Here is a 20,132-nt window from a genome sequence, read left to right on the forward strand (position 1 = left end):
GCTGGGCAGAGTGAAGGGACAGTGCAGGAGGGGAAGACTCTCTATGAGGTGGATTGATTCAGTGACTGGGGTAATCGGGATGGGTGTGTCAGAGGTGATGAGATTGGTATAGGATAGAGCAGGGTTTCGGGTTGTTGTACATAGGGTCGCTATGAGTTGCAAACGACTCGACGGCACACAACAACAACAACAATATATATATGACATATATATATATATTTCATGGTAATACAATCCCCCCCTCCCCACTCCACTCCACTATGTAGCTTTCATTCAGGACTCTTGTAATGACAATAATACTTAATCATATATTCCTCCTAAACACTCCTCTCCCTTATCTGTTTCAATGCAATAAACATTATTCCCTTTTAGTTTCCCCACAAATCCAATGTCAGTTCCACTTTACAACAGTGGCACTATGTAGTATTTGTCTTTTTGTGACTGAAATATTTCACTAAGCATAAGTCCTCCAGGGTCACCCATTTTGTATAATATTTCAGGAGTTCTTTGTTTTTCAATGCAGCATAGTATTCCATTGTTTGAATATACATACCAGACCTTCTCTCTTCATTCATTTATTGATCGGCACTTGGGTTGTTTCCAATTCTTTTCTATTGTAAACAAAGCCACGATAAACATGGACGTGCAAATATCTGCTTGGGTGGCAATTCTGGTTTCTTTAGGGTATATTCCAAGCAGTGAAATTGCTGGGTCAAATGGTATTTCTATTTCCAATTTTTTTTAGAAAGCACCATACTGCCTTCCAGAGTGGTTGGACCATTTTACAGTCCCATCAAAAGTACTGTCACCAAATCTACATGAACTATTTCAGAAAATAGAAAAAGGTGGAATTCTTCCAGACTCATTCTATGAAGCAACCATATCCTTGATACCACAGCCAGGTAAAGACACCACCAAAATAGAAAACTATAGGCCAATATCTCTCATGAACATAGAAGCAGAAATCCTGAATAAAATCCTAGCCAATAGAATCTAACTATACATAAAAAAATAATTCACCACGACCAAGTGAGATTCCTAACAGGTATGCAAGGATGGTTCAGCATAAAAAAAAAAACAATCAGTGTAACTCATCACATAAGCAAACAAAGAACAAGAACCACATGATCCTATCAGTTGATGCAGAATAAGCTTTTGACAAAATCCAACACCCTTTCCTGAGGAGAATTTCTTTAACATAGTAAAAACTATATACATAAACATGAGGGCCAATATTTTTCTGAATGGAGACTAAAGGCATTCCCTTTGAGAACAGGGACTATGCAAGGATGCCCACTATCAACTCTCCTATTCAATATTGTATTGGAAGTCTTAGCAATAGCAATAAGACAAGAGAAGAAAATAAGAGGTACCCAAATTGGCAAAGTGGGAGTAAAATGATCTCTATATGCAGACAATATGATATCATATTTAGAAAACCCTAAAGACTCAGCAAGAAAATTACAGGACATAATTGGCCAATTCAGCGAAGTGACAGGATATAAGATCAATGTACAAAAATCAATTGTTGCAAATGGAAATATCATTTGACCCAGAATTCCACTACTGGGAATTTACCCTAAAGAAACCATGACTGCCACCCAAGCAAATATACGCACACCCATGTTTATTGTGGATTTTTTTGCAATAGCAAAGAGTTGAAAACAACCTAAGTGTCCATGAAAAAACAAATGGATAGAGAAGTTCTGGTATATTCATGCAATGGAATACTATGCAGCATTGAAAAACAAGGAACTCATGAAATACTATGCAAAATGGATGACCCTGGAGGACATTATGCTGAGTGAAATATCTCAGTCACAAAAGGACAAATATTGAATAGGACCACTGTTGTAAAACGGGATTGACATCAGGGTTGAGGGAAGACAGAAAAGGAGGGAAGGAATGATGCATATTGCATTGAAACAGACGAGGGAGAGAACTGTGCAAAAGGGATATTCTTGTCATTACAAATGTCCAGAGTGAAGGCTGAATAGTGGAGTGGACTTAGGGTGAGGGATTGCGTAACAATGAAAGAGTTTTTTATTTTCTTTTCAAGGAGAAGAGTGAATTGGGGGGAGGGAGGCAGGAGAAAAGTGCAACAATGAATGACTGGAAACCCCAAGTCTCTGTAAACTTTAATTAAAATTCATGAAAAAAAAAAGAAAGAAAAAAAATCAATTGGATTTCTCTACAGTGACAAAGAGAATACGGAGCTGGAACTGAGAAAAACAATGCCTTTCATAATAGCTAATCACAAGATTAAATACTTGGGAATAATTTAACCAGAAGCACAAAGGACCTATTCAAGGGAAATTACAAAACATTACTACAAGAAACAAAAAGAGAGCTGGAAAAACAGAAGAATACACTTTGCTCATGGATGGGAAGACTCAATATTGTGAAAATGATAGTACTACCAAAGGCAATTTTCACGTTCAATGCAATTCCATTGCAAATAACAATTCCATTCTTCAATGACATGGAAAAGGCAATCACCAATCTCATTTGAAATGGAAAGAGGTCCCAAATAAGCAAAGCACTCTTACAAAATGAAACAAGAAACATCTCACTCCCTATTTTCAAATCCTACTACACTGCCTTGGTGGTCAAGACAGCGTGATACAGGTACAGTGATAGACACATAGATCAATGGAATAGAATTGAGAACCTGAAAATCAGCCAATGTACTCACGGTCAACTGATTTTTGACAAGGAGGTGAAATCAGTTAAGTGGGGAAACAACAGCCATTTTAACAAATGGTATTGGCAAAATTGGAAAACTATTTGTAGAAAATTCAAGCAAGATCCACACCTCATTCCATACACAAGAACTTACTTACTCAAAATGGATCAAGGACATAGGACTAAAACCAAGGTATATAAACTCCATTAGAGAACAGTTTGGAAGAACTCTAGAAGCCCTAATCCACAACATAAACAGTCTTCCAAGCATCCTGAAAACCCTGCAACTAGGAGAGGATAAAATAGACAAATGGGACCTTCTAAGAATCAAATCCCTATGCACATCCAAAAAACTTCTCCAACAGGTAAAAAGGGAAGCGACAGACTGGGAAAAATATTTGGTAATGACTTGTCTGATAAGAAACTTATATCTAGAATTTATAAAATACTTAAGCACCACAACAAGGTAAAGGGGAATAATCCAATTGAAAAATGGGCACAGGATATGAACAGGCACTTCGCCAAAGAAAATATTCAGATGGTGAACAGACACGTGAAGAAATGTTCAAAACCATAGCTCTAAAAATTTCTCTCCTAAAACCTAGATATGTTCTTATGTGCCACCAGTTGCTTGTGACTCATAGCAACCTACAGCAGCCCTAAACCCTGCTCTATTCCTTGCCAATCTTACTGTCTCCGACAGGCCTATCCCCATTACCCCAATGACAGAATAAATCTATCTCATTGAGGGTCTTCCTCTTTTGAACCGTCCTCCGCCCTCTCAAGCATAATGGCCCTCTCCAAAGACTGGTCCCTTTTTGCAACATGTCCAAAGTATGTCAGGCGAAGGTTCAGAATACTTGCCTCCAAGGAGCAGCCTGGCTTCACCCTCTCCAGTACTAATTTGTTTGTTCTCCTAGCAGTCAATGGTATAATCAGTACTATTCTCCAGCACCAAAGCTCACTGTCATCAACTCTCCTTCTCTCATCCCTATGCTATGCTCTCTGAAGCATAGCAAGTAATGGCAAAGACCATGCTCTGTACTAGGTGCACCTTTGTCTGACATTGTTGTTCCTCAGAATCTTGGAGAGATATTTGACATCAGACTCTCCTAATGCAATTAGTCTTTTAATTTCCTGACTGCAGGTACAAAGAGTGTTGATTGTAGAGCCAAGCAAACTGAAGCTGCCAACAATCTCGAGCTCTTCACCATCTATCATGATGCTGCCAATTGACCCAGTGCTAAGAATCTTTGTTTTCTTGATGTTGAGCTTCAATCCATATTGAAAGCTACAGTCCTCAAACTTCTGCAGCAAGTGCTTCAGGTCTTCCTCAGTTTCAGCAAGCAGGGTTGTGTCATCTGCATAACACAAATTGTTTGTAAGTCTACCTTCAATACTGATGCCACACTTTCCCTCATATCCCAGCCTCCTGGATAATCTGTTCTGCATATAGATTGAAAATACAGGTAGCTAGGATACATCCTTGACACACGCCCTTCTCAATTTTGAACCATGCAATGTTTCCTTGTTCTTTTCTGAGGACTGCCTCCTGGTCCAAGTATAGGTTTCACATAATCACAACCAAGTGTTCTGGGATTTCCATTCCTCTCAAAGTCAGCACAGTTTGTTGTGATCCACATAGTCAAATACATTTGCATAGGCGTTAAAACACAGACATTCTTCTGGAACTCTCTGTTTTCAACCAAGGTCCATCTGACATTAACTGTAATATCACTAGTGTCACAACATCTTCTAAATCCAACCTACATTTCAGGAAGTTCTCCGTTGATGTGCTGTTCTAGTCGTTTTGGATGATCTTCAACAGAATCTTGCTTGCATGTGATATCAATGATATAGATATAGCTTCCAGATATTTGATCTGGATTAAGAATAAGTACTCTACAATTTGATAGGTTTAAATCCAAACCTAATAAATATATATAAATAAAATATTTATACAAGATGTAATTTATAATTCAATTGCTTTGGATTTAAACCTAACAAATTGTACAGTTGAAATATATCAGTTGGCATTTCATCAATTCCTGGAGCCTTGTTTTTTGCCAATTCTTTTAGAACCCCTTGAGCTTCTTCCTTCATCACTACTGGACCTTAATCACATATTGTTTCATTAAATTCTTCTGTTTCAGCAAATTATCTTTGGTACAATTACTTTGGGTACTCCTTCCATCTTTCAATGCTCTCTGGATCATCAATATTTTATGCATAATAATGTATTGCAACTCAAAGCTGGAATTTGTCTTTAATTTCCTTTCGCTTAGGAAATTTTAAAGTAGTTATGCCCTTTTAATTCCCTGACTCTAGTACTTTGCCCATTTCATTACAATATTTGCTTTGTCTTCCATAGCTGTTCTTTGACATTTTCTCTTCAGTTCTTTAACTTCCTGCCTGCCTCCATTTGCTTTGGCTTCTTGGTGCTTCAGAGCAATATTTAGAGTCTTTTTCTGACATCCATCTCAGTCTTTTCTTCCTCCACTGTCTTTGTAATGACATTTTGTATCCTTAATGAATGATGTTCTTGATATCCTCCCACAGTTTGTCTAATCTTAATTTATTAGTGTTCAAGGCCTTAAATCTGTTCCTGAAATGGTTTTAAAATTCAAGTGGCTTAGACATAAGTTCAAATTTTGTGTAGATTTGATTTAACCTTCTTTAGCTTTAGTTTTAACTTGCATGTGGGTAGCATATTACCTGTTCCGCAATCAGCACCTGGACTAGTTTTCACAGCTGATATAAACTCTTTCAAGTTACTTTTGATGTTGTTTGCATAGAAACAAACATAGATGGATTTCTTCTAGTAGTTGGCTAAATCTTCTCTATTTCTTGGCACAATCTGGCTGTTGATACCAAGAGTGTTGATTCTGGATCAAAGCAAGACACAACCATTGACAATTTCTTTCTATCCCTACCCTATTCCATGTCTAGGGTAGCATCTGTTTGTTGAAACACATGAATTGCTATTATATCAATTCCTGGGCCTGATTTTTATGCCATTTCCTTCATTGGAGATTGAACTTACTGTTCAATCAGCACCTGGACTAGTTTTCACAGCTGATATAAACTCTGTCAAGTCACTTTTGATGTTGTTAGCATAGAAACAAATATAGATGGATTTCTTCTACCAGTTGGCCAAATCTTCTCTATTTCTTGGCACAATCAGGCTGTTGATACCAAGAGTGTTGATTCTGGATCAAAGCAAGACACAATGATTGACAATTTCTTTCTATTGTCCATATATCATGATATTGCCTATTAGCCTGGACATGAGAATTTTTGTTTTCTTGATGTTGAAAGGTAAGACTCCATATTGAATTTGTCCTCAATGCTTTATTCTTTTTCATATAATTCAGTTACAGGAATAATTTGTTCTGCATGAAGAATGACTGTTGTAATGTGCCATCAAGTCACCTGTGATTATAGTGACACATAATGACCCTGAGTACAGTATCTCCAAACCCTACGCTATCCATGTCTAGGGTAGCATCTGTTGGTTGAAACACATGAATTGCTATTATATCAATTCCTGGGCCTGATTTTTATGCCATTTCCTTCATTGGAGATTGAACTTACTGTTTCATCACCATGGTCTCTTGAGTGTATGCAATGGGGAAATCTGCTGTCAGGACATCTTCAAAGTGATAAAGAAAAATGATATCAGTCTAGAGACTAAGGTGCACCTGATTCACAACATGTTCTTCTCAATTACTTGCTATGTATCAGAGAAGACTCTTTTACATACCATGAACCACCAAGAGAACATACAGCTCTGTCTTAAAGAGGGTGAAATAAAATTCCTCTTTGAAACAGGGATTTTGAAGTATTGTCTCACATACTTTGGGTATATCACAAGGAGAGAACAGTTCTTGGAGAGGGACATCAGGCTTGGAAGGGTTGACATACAGAGTAGGAGAAGAAGACCATTAATGAGATAGTTTAACACAGTAACTGGGGTAATGGGCATAGGTGTGTTGGAGACAGTGAGGCAGTCTCAGAATAGGGCAGGGTTTGGAGATATTGTACATAAGTTCACTATGATCACAGGTGACTTGATGGCACATAACAACAATAACAAAAACAACATTTATTCTGTATGCAAAACAAACTATTCAGGTAAATGAACTATATGAAAAAGAATGTGGCATCAGGATTGAGGAAAGATTCAATATGGAGTCTTAAATCTCAAAATCAAGGAAAACAAATATTCTCTTCTCCAAGTCAATAGACAACACCATGATAGATGGAGAATAGATAGAAATTGTCAACGATTGTGCCTTGCTTTGATCCAGAATCAACACTCCTAGTATCAGCAGCCAGGAAAGAAAAAAGACATATTGCCCTGGGAAAGTCTGCTGATAGAGCCCTCTCCATAATGCTGAAGAGCAATAATACCAATTTGAAGACTAAAGTGCATCGAATACAGACCATAATATTTGCAATTACTTGCTTTATGGATGGACATTGGATAGTGGAGTCAAAGAAGACAAATCTATGCCTTTGAGTTATGGTTTTGGAGAAGAATATCACATGGATGACCAAAAAGATAAACAAATATGTCTTAGAAAATGTGCATTTAAGGTGCTTCCTACAGGCAAGAATAGTGAAACTTTTTCTCAAAAACTTTGAGCATGTTTTTAGGATGGATAAGTCCTTGAAAAAGGATACCATGTTTGGAAAGGTGGGGGATCAATGAGAGAGAGAAAGGCACTCAATAAGGCAGATTGACGTAGTGACTTAATGGTAGGCTTCATCATGTAAGAGATGGTGAGAATGCATAAGATAGGGAAGGGTTCAGATTCCTTGTTTATGAGGTTGCTATGTGTTGTAATTGTTGCAAAGACATTTAACAACAATAGTCTATAGGGATTTGGGCTGCTAAACCTATGGCCATGGTTATATGAAAGTTGCAATCGACTAATAGCTCTGCAAGAGAAAGATGAACAATGTCCTCCCCTATGATTTGTTGTTTGTTGTGTACTATAGAGTCAGAACCAACCCATAGCTGACCCTCTGGTGGGTGTTCAGAGGTAGGTAGTTGCACAGGAGGTGATTGCCCTTCCTTCTCCCATACAGCAGCTGGTGGTCTCAAACCCCATGCCTTTAGGTTTGCAGCATAGCTTCTTGCCAATATGCAACCAGAGCTCCCTACCTCAGATATCTAATTAAATGTCGCTGTAAATTGGTTATAGTTTGATGGCAATGAGTTAGTTATATACCTATTTTATTTATAAAAGTGATGAAAATGTGTAAATAAGCTTTTACACTTTACAATTCTTTTTTAAAAAATCAAAGTTTTCTGAATCTTACATAATTCAATGTTAGTGTTGTTGTCATACAGTGGTTGTTATTGTTGTCATTATGTGCCATTGAGTTCCCTCAGATCATAGCGACCCTATGAACAATAGCTCTGAATCTTGCCCTATCCTGAGACAGACTTACTGTCTTCAAAATACCTACCCCCATCACCCAAGTTACTGTGTCATTCTGTCTCATCCAGGGTCTTTATCTCCTGTACTGTCTCTCTACCCTCCCAAGCATTATGACCTTCTCCTGGCACTGATCCCTCCTGACTACATGACCAAAGTATGTGAGACAGAGCTTCAAAATTCTTGTCTCCGAGAAACAGCCTAATTTTACCCACTCCAGGATAAAACTGTTCTCTTGACAGTCCATAGTATGATCAAGAATCTTCTCCAATACCACAACTCAAAGGCTTCAATTCTTTTTCTATAAATTCTAGTCATTGTCCAGCTCTGATGCATAACACGTAACTGAAGATCCATGGCCTGGATCCAGTGCATCTTAGTGTCCAGACTGGCATTGTCGCTCTTTAGCACTTTGGAGAGGTCCTTGACAGCAGCTTTCTTCAGAGCAACGAGTCATTTGATTTCTTGGCTGCTGGTGCCAAGGGTGTTGATTGTGGACCTAAGTAAGCTGAAATAGTAAACATCAATATCTTCTCCAACTATCATGGTGGTGCCATTTGACCCAGTTATGAGAATTTTTATCTTCTTGATGTTGAGCTTCAATCCTTTGACCTTCTGAAGCAAATGACTCAGGTCCTCTTCAGTTTTGCAAAGCTAGGCTCTGCTATCTGCATACTGCCTGGTGTGCAGACAAGACACATCCATAATGCCATCCTTTTCCTATGTTGAAGCATGCAGTGTTTTCTTGCTCTGATTTGAGGACTGCTATCTGGTTCAAATAATGGTTTTGCATGAGCACAATAGAATATTCTTAGATTGCCAATCTTCTCAAGGTTAACCACAATTTGTTGTGATTCACCCAGTCAAATGCCTTTGCATATTAAATGAAACACAGAGAGACATTCCTCTGGTACTCTCTGCTTTTGGCCAAAGTCTATCTGACATTGGCAATAATCTCTCTGGTGACACAGCCTCTTCTAAACCTGGCCTGTATTTCTAGTGGTTCTGTGTATATGTCAATGTACTGTTCCAGTCGGTTTTAGATAATCTTCAGCAGAACTGTGTTTCTATGTGATATCATGAATAATATCTGATAATTTCGACACTCTGTCAGGTCATGATTTTTTGAAATGGAAAGAAATATAGACATCTTGCAGTCAGTTGGCCAGGTAGGTAGTCATTCCCCTGGCACAACTTGGTGAATATGTCCAGGGCAGCATCTGTCTGACATATCTGTTGAGATATGTCATTTGGTATTCCATAAACTCCTGGGGTCTTGTGTTTTGCTCTTCAGAGCAGCTTGAACTTCTTCTTTCATCACAATTGTCTCTGAATCATATATTGTTTCATGAAATTGTTGCATGTTAACCAATTCCTTTTTGTACAATGTCTCTGTGTGATTTTCTATTTCTTTCCATAGTCAACAGTCTTGGCACCAGCAGCCAGGAAATTAAAAGGCGCATTGCCATGGGAAAGTCTGCTGTTAGGGACCTCTCCAAAGTGCTGAAGAGCAGTGGTGTCTCTCTGGAGACTAAGGTGCGTCTGATACAGGCCATGGTCTTCGCAATCACCTGTTATGCATCAGGGAGTTGGACAATGACCAAGGAGGATAGAAGGAGAACTGATGCCTTTGAGCTGTGGTGCTGGAGAAGAGTACTGAGAATACCATGGACTGCTAGGAAAACAAATAGATTTCTCCTGGAGAGGGTTAAACCGGGTGGCTCCTTGGAGGCAAGGATTCTGAGGCTCCGTCTAACTTACTTCGGACATGTAGTGAGGAGAGACCGGTCCTTAGAGAGGGACATCATGCTTGGGAGGGTGGAGGGACGGTGCAGGAGAGGAAGGCCCTCTATGAGATGGATTGATTCAGTGACTGGGATAATTGGGATGGGAGTGTCAGAGACAGTGCGATTGGCACAGGACAGAGCGGAGTTTAGGGCCGTTGTATATAGGGTCGCTATGAGTCACAAGCAAATCTGGCACATAACAACAACAACAGATCATTCAATATTCTGCCCAGTGCTTCCTTGTGTATTACAACTTGTTCTTGGCTTTAATTTGTTTTCATTTCCTTTAGCTTAAGAAATAAAAAGCAAGAAAGCAAGTTTGGCCCTTTATAACTTCTGCTGTTGCACCCTGGGTATAGTGATTAGCTTCTCCTCTCTCCTCCCCTTACTCTGGAAGACATTTTGGCTTTTCCTCAAAAAGCGAAACACAGATATTCCATATGACCCAGTTTTTCCACTTCTAGGGATATGTCTTGAGTAAAATATAATTGAGACACAAGCAGATACTTGTACACCAGTGTTCATAGCAGCATTATTCATAAGAGCAAGAAAATGGAAACAGCCCAATTGTCCATTAACAAACTAATGGACTAAGAAATAGTGGTATATTTACACAATGGAATACTATGTACTCTCAGGATCAACACTTACAAAAAATACAAAATAAGTATTACGCTGAATGAACTCAGCCTCATAAGGACAAATACTGCATGAGTCCTTTATTGTAGAATAGCTAAGATGTGTACAAAAGTCCAAATGGGGAAGGGAAGCGGCAGGAAGCCTGAGGAAGGGAAATGAGGAAATCCCCAGGACCTCAGGGTTTGACGGTGGAGGGAGGGCATGAAGGAATTAGGAAAGAATAAGTAGAGATTTGAAGAGACAGGTGATAGTGACCATAGATCAATTATGATTGGTTTTATAAAATTCAGTGTCTGGGAATGTCTCTCTGAAACACAACGTAAATGAAAGGTTGTGTGAAACACAATGCATACGATGAAACACGATGTATATGAATATTGTATGCAAACCAACATAAAATTTAAAAAATACAGGTAAAACAATATTGGGATACATAGGGTAATAGCACCATATTATGGCAAAAGAATTAAGTGTGTTAGGCTTTCCTAGTAAATCTCAATACATTTTTTTTAAAGTTGATATTTTACTCACTGCTATTAAATCAATATCAACTTAGAGACAGAGTAGGACTTCCACATAGAAGGTGGTCTGGTTCTTTCTCAAAAAGTTGGAAATAGAAATACCATTTGACTCAGCAATTCTACTACTGGAAATTATGCTAAAGAAACCAGAGCTATGACTCAAGCAGATGTATGCACATCTATGTTTACTACTATTTTATTCACAATAGGAAAGAGATGGAAGCAACCGAAGAGACCATCAACAACGGAATGGCTAGAAAAAAATATGGTACATTCATTCGCACATGGAATATTATGCAGCATAAAAACACAATTAACTCGTAAAGCATTATACAACCTTGGTCAGTCTGGAAGACATTATGCTGAGTGAAATAGTTTAGTCACTGGTGGACAAATACCGTGTAATGCTGTTGTGAAATAGGCTCACATGGGAGGTAGTGGTTAGAATAGGTAAAGAGTGGGTAGATAAAGAACACTGCATTGGAACAGATGAAGGATGGAATTGAGTGAAAGGAGTAATATGTATAGAAATGAATGAATGAAAATTCATCTTCTCTGTAAACTTTCTTTAAAATTACAATAAAAAAATTAAAAAGAAAATAATTTTTAAAAGACTAGCCATCTTTACAGAGGCAGAGAGTCAGATCTGTCTCACTGGTAGTGACTGATGAATTGAAACTACCAACTCTTCTTTTAGCAACTAAATACCTAATACACTGTATTTCTATGGTTCTTGTGATATTTCTAATAGTTTTCACATTTGTCCATAGAAAAAACTTTTACTTTCTCTGGTAACAAATATTTATAGAAATAAAATGATGTAGTTATAATTTGTGACAGGCTGAATGGCACTGGAATTTGCATTTCAAAATACAGATTTATTGCTATGATTTCCAATTTTATTTCCTTAATATTTTAGTCTATAGAGTGATCACTACTATTAAATTAGTGAAAGCATCAAAATAAATAAAAGTACAGTGAATATTACTGCAGCATATTTAACAGCCATAATGGTTATTTTCACATCATGTGAAGATTTATTATAATGTTGTTATAGTGGAAATTAAATTTAGTGAATAATATAGATAATTTTGCTTTTCTAGGAAATTTTATATTTAAATGAACCATATTTATATATAATGCAATTTCAGCATTATATTGTATCTTATAAAATAAATGTAACCTAAACTACTACATTTGCAGAATCAGTACTTACAAAGTGATGTCTTGGGAATTGCATTTTTACATACCAAGCAAAATGTAGTATTAGGAATACTGAAACGTACAAAATAGTTTATTTTGTTGAGCCCAAGATGAGCATTTTTTCATGAAAACATTAAGTAAGATACTTAGAGTAAGAAATATAAGATTATGTGGAAAACATTCACTGACTCTTTGTTAATATATTTTATTCTCCTTATCTAACTTTTACAATTAAACTGTTATGTACAATCCAGATAAGAATGTAATGTAGTAGGATTCAAGATATCTCTTTAGATATGTGCTCATAGTTATTTTTTTGTTTGTTTGTTTTTGAATGGTAGAGGAGCACAGTGAGAATTCTAATACAAGAATATCTTGCATACCTCCATGGTGAAAGAGACTCCTGTGTAACACTTAAGTAAACCAGAAATATTCCCTGGTGGGAATGTGAGTAATTCTGTCAAGGATGAAGAATTAGGATGATTCACCTAGCAAGAGTATTACCAGATGTAAAAACTGTTATTCACTTCAAAATTAGTTTTTAACATTAAGCTTTACCTAACAACAAACAAGGTAACCCTGATCACACAATGTATTAAGGTTGCATAGCATATTAAGGATGGATTCTTACCATTAAAAGATCTTCCTTTCGAACCTACCAGGTCCCCTACTGTAGATCTTCTGTAAGACTGAAAACCTTGGAAACAATGAGTAAGTTCTACTCTCAGTCCTATAGATAAGGTAACTATGAGTTAGAATTGACTTGATTCTAGGTTCAAAGTCACAGAGACACTTAAATATCTATCTATCTATCTATCTATCTATCTATCTATCTATCTATCTATCATCTATCTATATCTATCTAATCTATATATAGATATATAGATCTAGATATTATTTAATAATAAAGATAGAGGATAGATAGATAGATAGATAATTATTCTGGTGTCTGTATCAAAGTTAGTGCATTTGGCTGTTAACCTAGAGCTTGGTGGTTTGAACCCACTCAGGGACATGTTGTGCCAGTTAATTTGGAGCTCTGGTGGCCTAGTGGCAAGAAGCTGTATTGCAAATATAAAGGCACATAATTCAAATCTACCAGCAGCTCCACATGGGAAGAACAGGCAATCTTCTCCAGTGTGTTTAACTGCTTCTAAAAACCTGCTGGAGGGTCAGTGCTTGAGTCTTAGACTAAGGGTAACGGTGAAGTGGTCTGCTTGAGAGTGTGACTTTAAAATCTGGTAGGGCCCTTGGGTTGCAAATTTAGTAATTTTATAATAATATTCTTTTAAAGATACAGCAGTCATTTGTAGTCTCCAGACTGACATTGTTGCACTTCAGTACTTTAGAGAGGTGTCTAACTGTAAACTTTTCTATCTCAATACATCTTTTACTTTTCTGGCTGCTGGTGCCAAGAGTGCTTACTATGGAGCCAAGCAAACCAAAACTGTGAACAATCTCAATCTCTTCGTGATCCATTATGATGCGTCAATCAGTCCAGTGGTGAGAATCGTTGTTTTCTTGATATTGAGCCTCAAACTATACTGAAGACTGCAGTCCCTGACATTCCACAGCAAGTGCTTCAGGTCCTCCTCAGTTTCAGCAAGCAAGGCTGTGTCATCTGCATAACGCAGATTGTTGATAATTCTTCCTCCAATCCTGATGCCACATTTCTCTTCATAGAGCCCAGCCTCCCAGATAATCTGTTCTGCATAAAGATTGAAAAGGTATGGAGAAAGGATACAGCCCTGGCATATACACCCTTCCCAGTTTTGAACCATGCAGTGTTTCTCTGCTCTGTTCTGATGACTGCCTTTTGGTCCAAGTATAGTTTTCACATTAGCACAATCAAGTGTTCTGGGATTCCCATTCTTCTCAGAAAAAGCAAATAGCATCCACAAAAAACCAGGAGTGGCAAAACAAATATCTAATATAATAGAATTAAGGATAATCATAAAAAACCCAAAATATTATAAAAGATCAAAAAGGGAACGATATAATGATTAAAGTTACAATAGATCAAGAAAATATGGTCAAGAAGAAACTTTGGTTACATTTATGAACCAAATAGTAGACCCATAAAATATATAAAACAACCATAACAGAATTGAAGAAAGAAATAGATATAACCACAATAGTAGTAGGAAATTTTAAACACTCTTACCAAATGATAGATCAACACTAAATAAACTTAAGAGAGATGAAGAGCTAAACTATAAATTCAGCCAACTTGACCTTGTGGATGTAGTAAAGCATTGCACCCAAATGCTTCAATCTACTTTCTTCTCAAGTGCACATGGTACATTCTCCAGAATTAATCATATATTAGGACAAAAAGCAAGCCTCAACACATCTATATATATATATATATAAATTTTTTTCAAAGTATCTTCTCAAACCACAATACCATAAAACTAGAAATGAACCACATAATGGTAAAGCTTACAAAAACAATAGAACTAGAGTATAGAAAAAATAAAGAATGACATTTTAAAAAAGTTTCTTGAAACAAATGAAAATGGAAATATAACATGTCAAAACCTCCAGTATACAGCTAAGGCAGTCTTCATGGGGTAAAATTCATTGTAATAGTCGCACAAATAAAAAAACAAAGAAAGAAGCAAAATTAATGATGTAACTCCATACTTTCTTCAAATAGAAAAAGGACAATAATCTGACAAGAAGTGAAATCAATGAGATAGAAAACAAACAAACAAACAAAAAATAACTGAAACAATTAACAAGACAATGATCTGGCTTTTTTAAAGAGTCAATAAAATTTTCAATCCATTGGCAAACATAATAAAAGAAAACAGAGAAGGCACAGCAATGTCAACTAAGAAATGATAGAAATAACATTACAACAGAATCAGATGAAATTAAATCAAGAATATCAGATTATTATTAAAAACTATACTCTAATAAATCTGAAAACCTATATTAAATGGGCACATTCCTTGAACACCATAACCCTACCCAGACTGACATTGATTGAGACAGAAGTAGAATGCTTGAATAGGCCCATCACAAGAGAAGATATTAAGTTGGTATTGGAAAGACTTCCCCACAACAAAATTATTCGACCAGATGGCTTCATGGCTGAATTGTCCCAAACATTTAAAGAAGATCTATCACCACTTCTACTTAAATTATTTCAAAAAATTAAAAAAGAAGGAATACCCCAGAGTCATTCTATAAAGCAAGCATAAACCTAACACCAAAACTAGGCAAAGATATTACCAAAAAAGAAAACTGCATACTGCTATGTCTCATGAATATAAATGCAAACATCCTTAACAAAATACTATCCAATAGAATTCAACAGCCTATCAAAAAATAATTCATCATAACCAAGTAGGATTTATAGCAGGTATGCAAGGATGGTTCAACAAAAGATAAACAAAGAATGTAACTCATTACATTAACAAAGCAGATAATAAGAACTATAAGATTCTAGTAATCTATTTAGAAAAGGCCTTTGAAAAATCAACACCAACCTGATTAAAACACTCAGTGAAATAGAAGGGAATTTCCTCAATATAATGAAAATTACATATGCAAAACCAAGAGCCAATTACATTCTCAATGGAGAAAGAATAAAAACATTCTCTTTGTAAACAGGGACCAGACAAGGATGTCTACTGTCACCACTCCTATTCAATTTTGTATTGGCTGTACTAGGGAAATATAAAAAAGTTAAATTAGGCATCTAGATTGGCAAAGAGATGATGACATTGTCACTATAAGCAGAGGATATGATAGTACACACAGAAAACCCCAAGGACTCAACACAAAAACTATTAGAACTAGTATACCAATTTAGTAGAGTGTCAGGATACAAGATTGATATACGAAAGTTAGTGGAATACCTCTACAGTAACAAAGAAAATCAGAGAAAGAAAATAAGAAAGCAATACCATTTATAATCATCAACCACAAACAGATATTTAGTAATAAACCTTAGTAGAGACACGAAAACCTTTGAAAAGAAAATTATAAAACACTTCTTCAAGAAACAATAAAAGACCTAAATAAATGGGAAAATGTTCCCTGTTCATAGGAATACAATATAGTGAAAATTACAATCCTATCAGAATCAATCTATGTGTTCAATCCCAATATGGTGGCCTACTGGCAAGAAGTTGTGCTGCAATCCCAAAGTCACATTCCTTTGAGGCCACCAGACACTCTGTAGTAGAGGATGAACAATCTCCTTCTGCGCAACTAACTGCCTCTGAAAACCCATGGGAAGGTCAGCTGTGGGTTTGTTCCCATGTGACGGTATACAACAACAACAATTCCAACACAGATACCAAATTTATTTTTTCTGAGTTATAGAAAAGACAATTGGCAAATTTATGAGTAGAGGAGAATGAAATGGCATACTACACAGGACTCCGGAGTAGTAATTTGGAAAATTACTACATAACTACTACATAAAATTACTATACGCTAAGTGAACTACCTCATTCTCATAAGGACAAATACTGTATAAGATCATTATGATAAAAATAGAAAGATAATTGGTAAAACGTGAATGAGGATCCAAGGGGAGAAGGTGTAGGAGTAGAGGGGCAAGGAAGGGCAGAGGGGAAATCATAGAGTAGCACAGTTTGATGGGTACAAGGTAAAGAAAATGGGAAGATCCAGAAAGAATCTGGAAAGACAGGGTAATGGTCAGCATAGTTCAATGACAATTAATTTTATAAAACATAATGAAAGCCTCATGTGTTAGTGTAGAACTGGGCTACCTAGGATTCTCTTGGCTATAACTTAAAGCAATTTAAAAACCTAGAAGAATACATTTTCATTTTAAATGTATTATTCAAATTCAATAAAATATTTTATGTATGAAAAACCATAATGAACGGGAATGATTGTATGAAACACAATGTATACAAACCTTGTAAGAAAATCAATATAAAAGAAAAAAAAAGATAAAATCTTTGAAAATCTTGGTGATGTTTTTGCAATTTTATAACAAAGCGCAGGTTACTTTTTTAAAAAATAGGTGTTCTCCTAAGACCTGTATTTTATTTTGATGTAATAAAAGTTTGAATAAACCAAGGATGTGCATTTGGAGCAAAAACTGTTGAATGTTGAATATCTGTAAACATTTGGGGAAGGAGGGAAGTAAATTTATTATTATTAATTATAAAAATTATTAAGTTCATTTAGAGTACCTTGAACTAGACTTAAGGTCATATGAAACATTGTTAATGACTCACTCCTTTGAAAGCAAATTTATTTTAGTTTGCTTTACTTCCTTGAACACATTTACCAATACATGCCCACAATTTTTTTAAGACTTCTTTGCAAGAGGGGACAGGGAGAGGCATTACTCATTAATTTAATTATAAATATATGTTTTATTATGTTTATCCTGACGGGTCAAGTTTATTACAGAGTTTTTAAAACATTGTTCTACTTTTCACATTGTAATGTGTACTGAAAAAGCAAATATAATAGTATATGTCTATTTCATGAACTTTGCACCAAATTTCTCTACTCCAGGGAGTTGCAAAATCTAACTTTGCTGTATCTTTGCTGTGGAAGCATGCCATTGATCTTATCTATGAATTTATAGATTGTCGTTTTGAAGAATGCAAATTCCTGACAGTCCTTAATTATCTTTATGGGAAAATGCACTATGCAGATGACACAACCCTGCTTGCTGAAACTGAGGAGTACTTGACACGCTTGCTGCAGAAGGTCAAGAACTTCAGTCTTCAATATGGATTGAGGCTCAATATCAAGAAAACAAAGATTCTCACTATCGGGCCAATTGTCAACATGATGATAGATGGTGAAGAGACTGAAATTGTTAACAGCTTTACTTTGTTTGGCTTCACAATCAGCACTCTTGACATCAGCAGCCTGGAAATTAAAAGGTATATTGAGATGGGAAAGTCTGCTGTTAGGGACCTCTTCAAAGTACTAAAGAGCAATGATCTCACTCTGGAGACTAAGATATGCCTGATACAGGCCACGGTCTTTGCAATCACTTGCTATGCATTAGAGAGCTGGACAATGACTAGGAATGATAAAAGGAGAATTGATGCCTTTGAGCTGTTTTGTTGGAGAAGAATATTGAATATACCATGGACTGCTAAGAAAATTAACAGGTTTGTACTGGAGAGGGTTAAACCAGGCTGTTACTTGGAGGCAAGGATTCTGAAGTTTCATCTGACGTATTCTGGACATGTTGCAAGGAGGGACCAATCCCTGGAAAAGGACGCCATGCTTGGAAGGGTGGAGGGACAGCTCGGGAGAGGAAGAAACTCTATGAGGTGGACTGATAAAGTGACTAAGGTAACGGAGGTTTGTTTGTCGGAGATAGTGAGATTGGCATAGGATAGAGCAGAGTTTATGGCTGTTGTACCTAGGGTTGCTATGAGTAGCAGATGACTCAACAGCATATAACAATAACAACACTATTCACTTTACTAGAACTAAATTGTGATGCAATTTTTAGGAATATATTAGATTCTCAATTATCATGTTATATAGTTGATGGTTATAAGCATCTTTGATTTTATGTATTCGATTATTTGAGGTGTTTTTGTTGTTGTTAACTGGGAATAAAATAGGCTTAAATGCAAGTCTTAATACATAAATGTTTTGAAGTTGACCTGTATTTAAGGTCATTTAAAAGTATTGTTATTATTTGAGCAATCATAAAATATTGCATGCAGACTACTGCATAACATGACTTAGAGCAATATAGTAACTACAAAACTGTAAATGCAAATTAATTTATATACTTAGCTGAATTGAAATAATTTTTCTCAGAAAGTAGTGTATAGCCAAATCTACTGCCAATCTCTTCACATACATGTTCAGATCCTAATCTTGATTACAAGAACAATTCTAATTCTCTACAGCTCATCTCATATTCTGCTGGCCAAGTGGCAAGAAAACACACTGCAATCTTGAAAGCATGTAGTTCAAGGTCAACAGCTGCTTTGTGGGAGAAGGATGAACAATCTCCTCCCAAGTGATTAATGACCTCCGAAAACCCATCAGAGGGTCAGCTCTGGGTCGATTCTGACTCTACGGTACACAACAACAACATCTCATATTGGAAATTTTCCTGGATTATATAGTTTCTTAATGAGAATAACATATTGTATTTTATGCTTCACAGTTTTGCACAGTGGGATTCACTTATCATGAAGCTAGCTAGTGATTACAACTTGAAAATTATCTAGATATGCCCTGTAGTTAATGATAAATTGAAATATATTTAAATAAAATAACTATGATACTATATTGAAATCTCTACAAATTCTATAATGCAAAGGAGGCTTACTTTCACAGCTGCTGACACAGTAAAGGCTACATTGTACTGTAGAATATGATGATTAAATGATGGGCAAACTTCCTGATGTACCATACAGGATACTAGAACATATGGTTTTGAGCTTTTTTTCCACTCAGTAACGACAGATTCTGGCCAGAGATTTTTGTTGATTTGTACAAAATCTCTTGATTAGAATCTTCAGCCATCTGTTTTAGGATGGTAGTGTATGAATATGTGAGGAGAAAGAGTGGAGCTTAAAATTTATTTGTGGGAGGATTTGAGTCGAGCATAATAACATGTAAGACAATGTGTTCAGCATCAGGGTAGTTTAGAGCTATTTTGTACTGAGAGCAAAAAGGAATGAAAAATGCCTACATCTATAAAGGCAAAACCAATCACATCAATATTTTTGTTCTCTGTTACTTGCTATTTAGAGCTATAGATGCTTCATCGCCCATGAGAATTAAATAGATTGTACTATTCTGACATCAACATTTTAAAAAAAACTTAGAACTTCTCTGAAAAATAGTTATTAATTATGTAATTT

The sequence above is a fragment of the Elephantulus edwardii genome, unplaced genomic scaffold, assembly GCF_000299155.1.
Source record: "Elephantulus edwardii isolate Elephantulus edwardi_28Jun2011 unplaced genomic scaffold, EleEdw1.0 scaffold00110, whole genome shotgun sequence".
Taxonomy (NCBI): domain Eukaryota; kingdom Metazoa; phylum Chordata; class Mammalia; order Macroscelidea; family Macroscelididae; genus Elephantulus; species Elephantulus edwardii.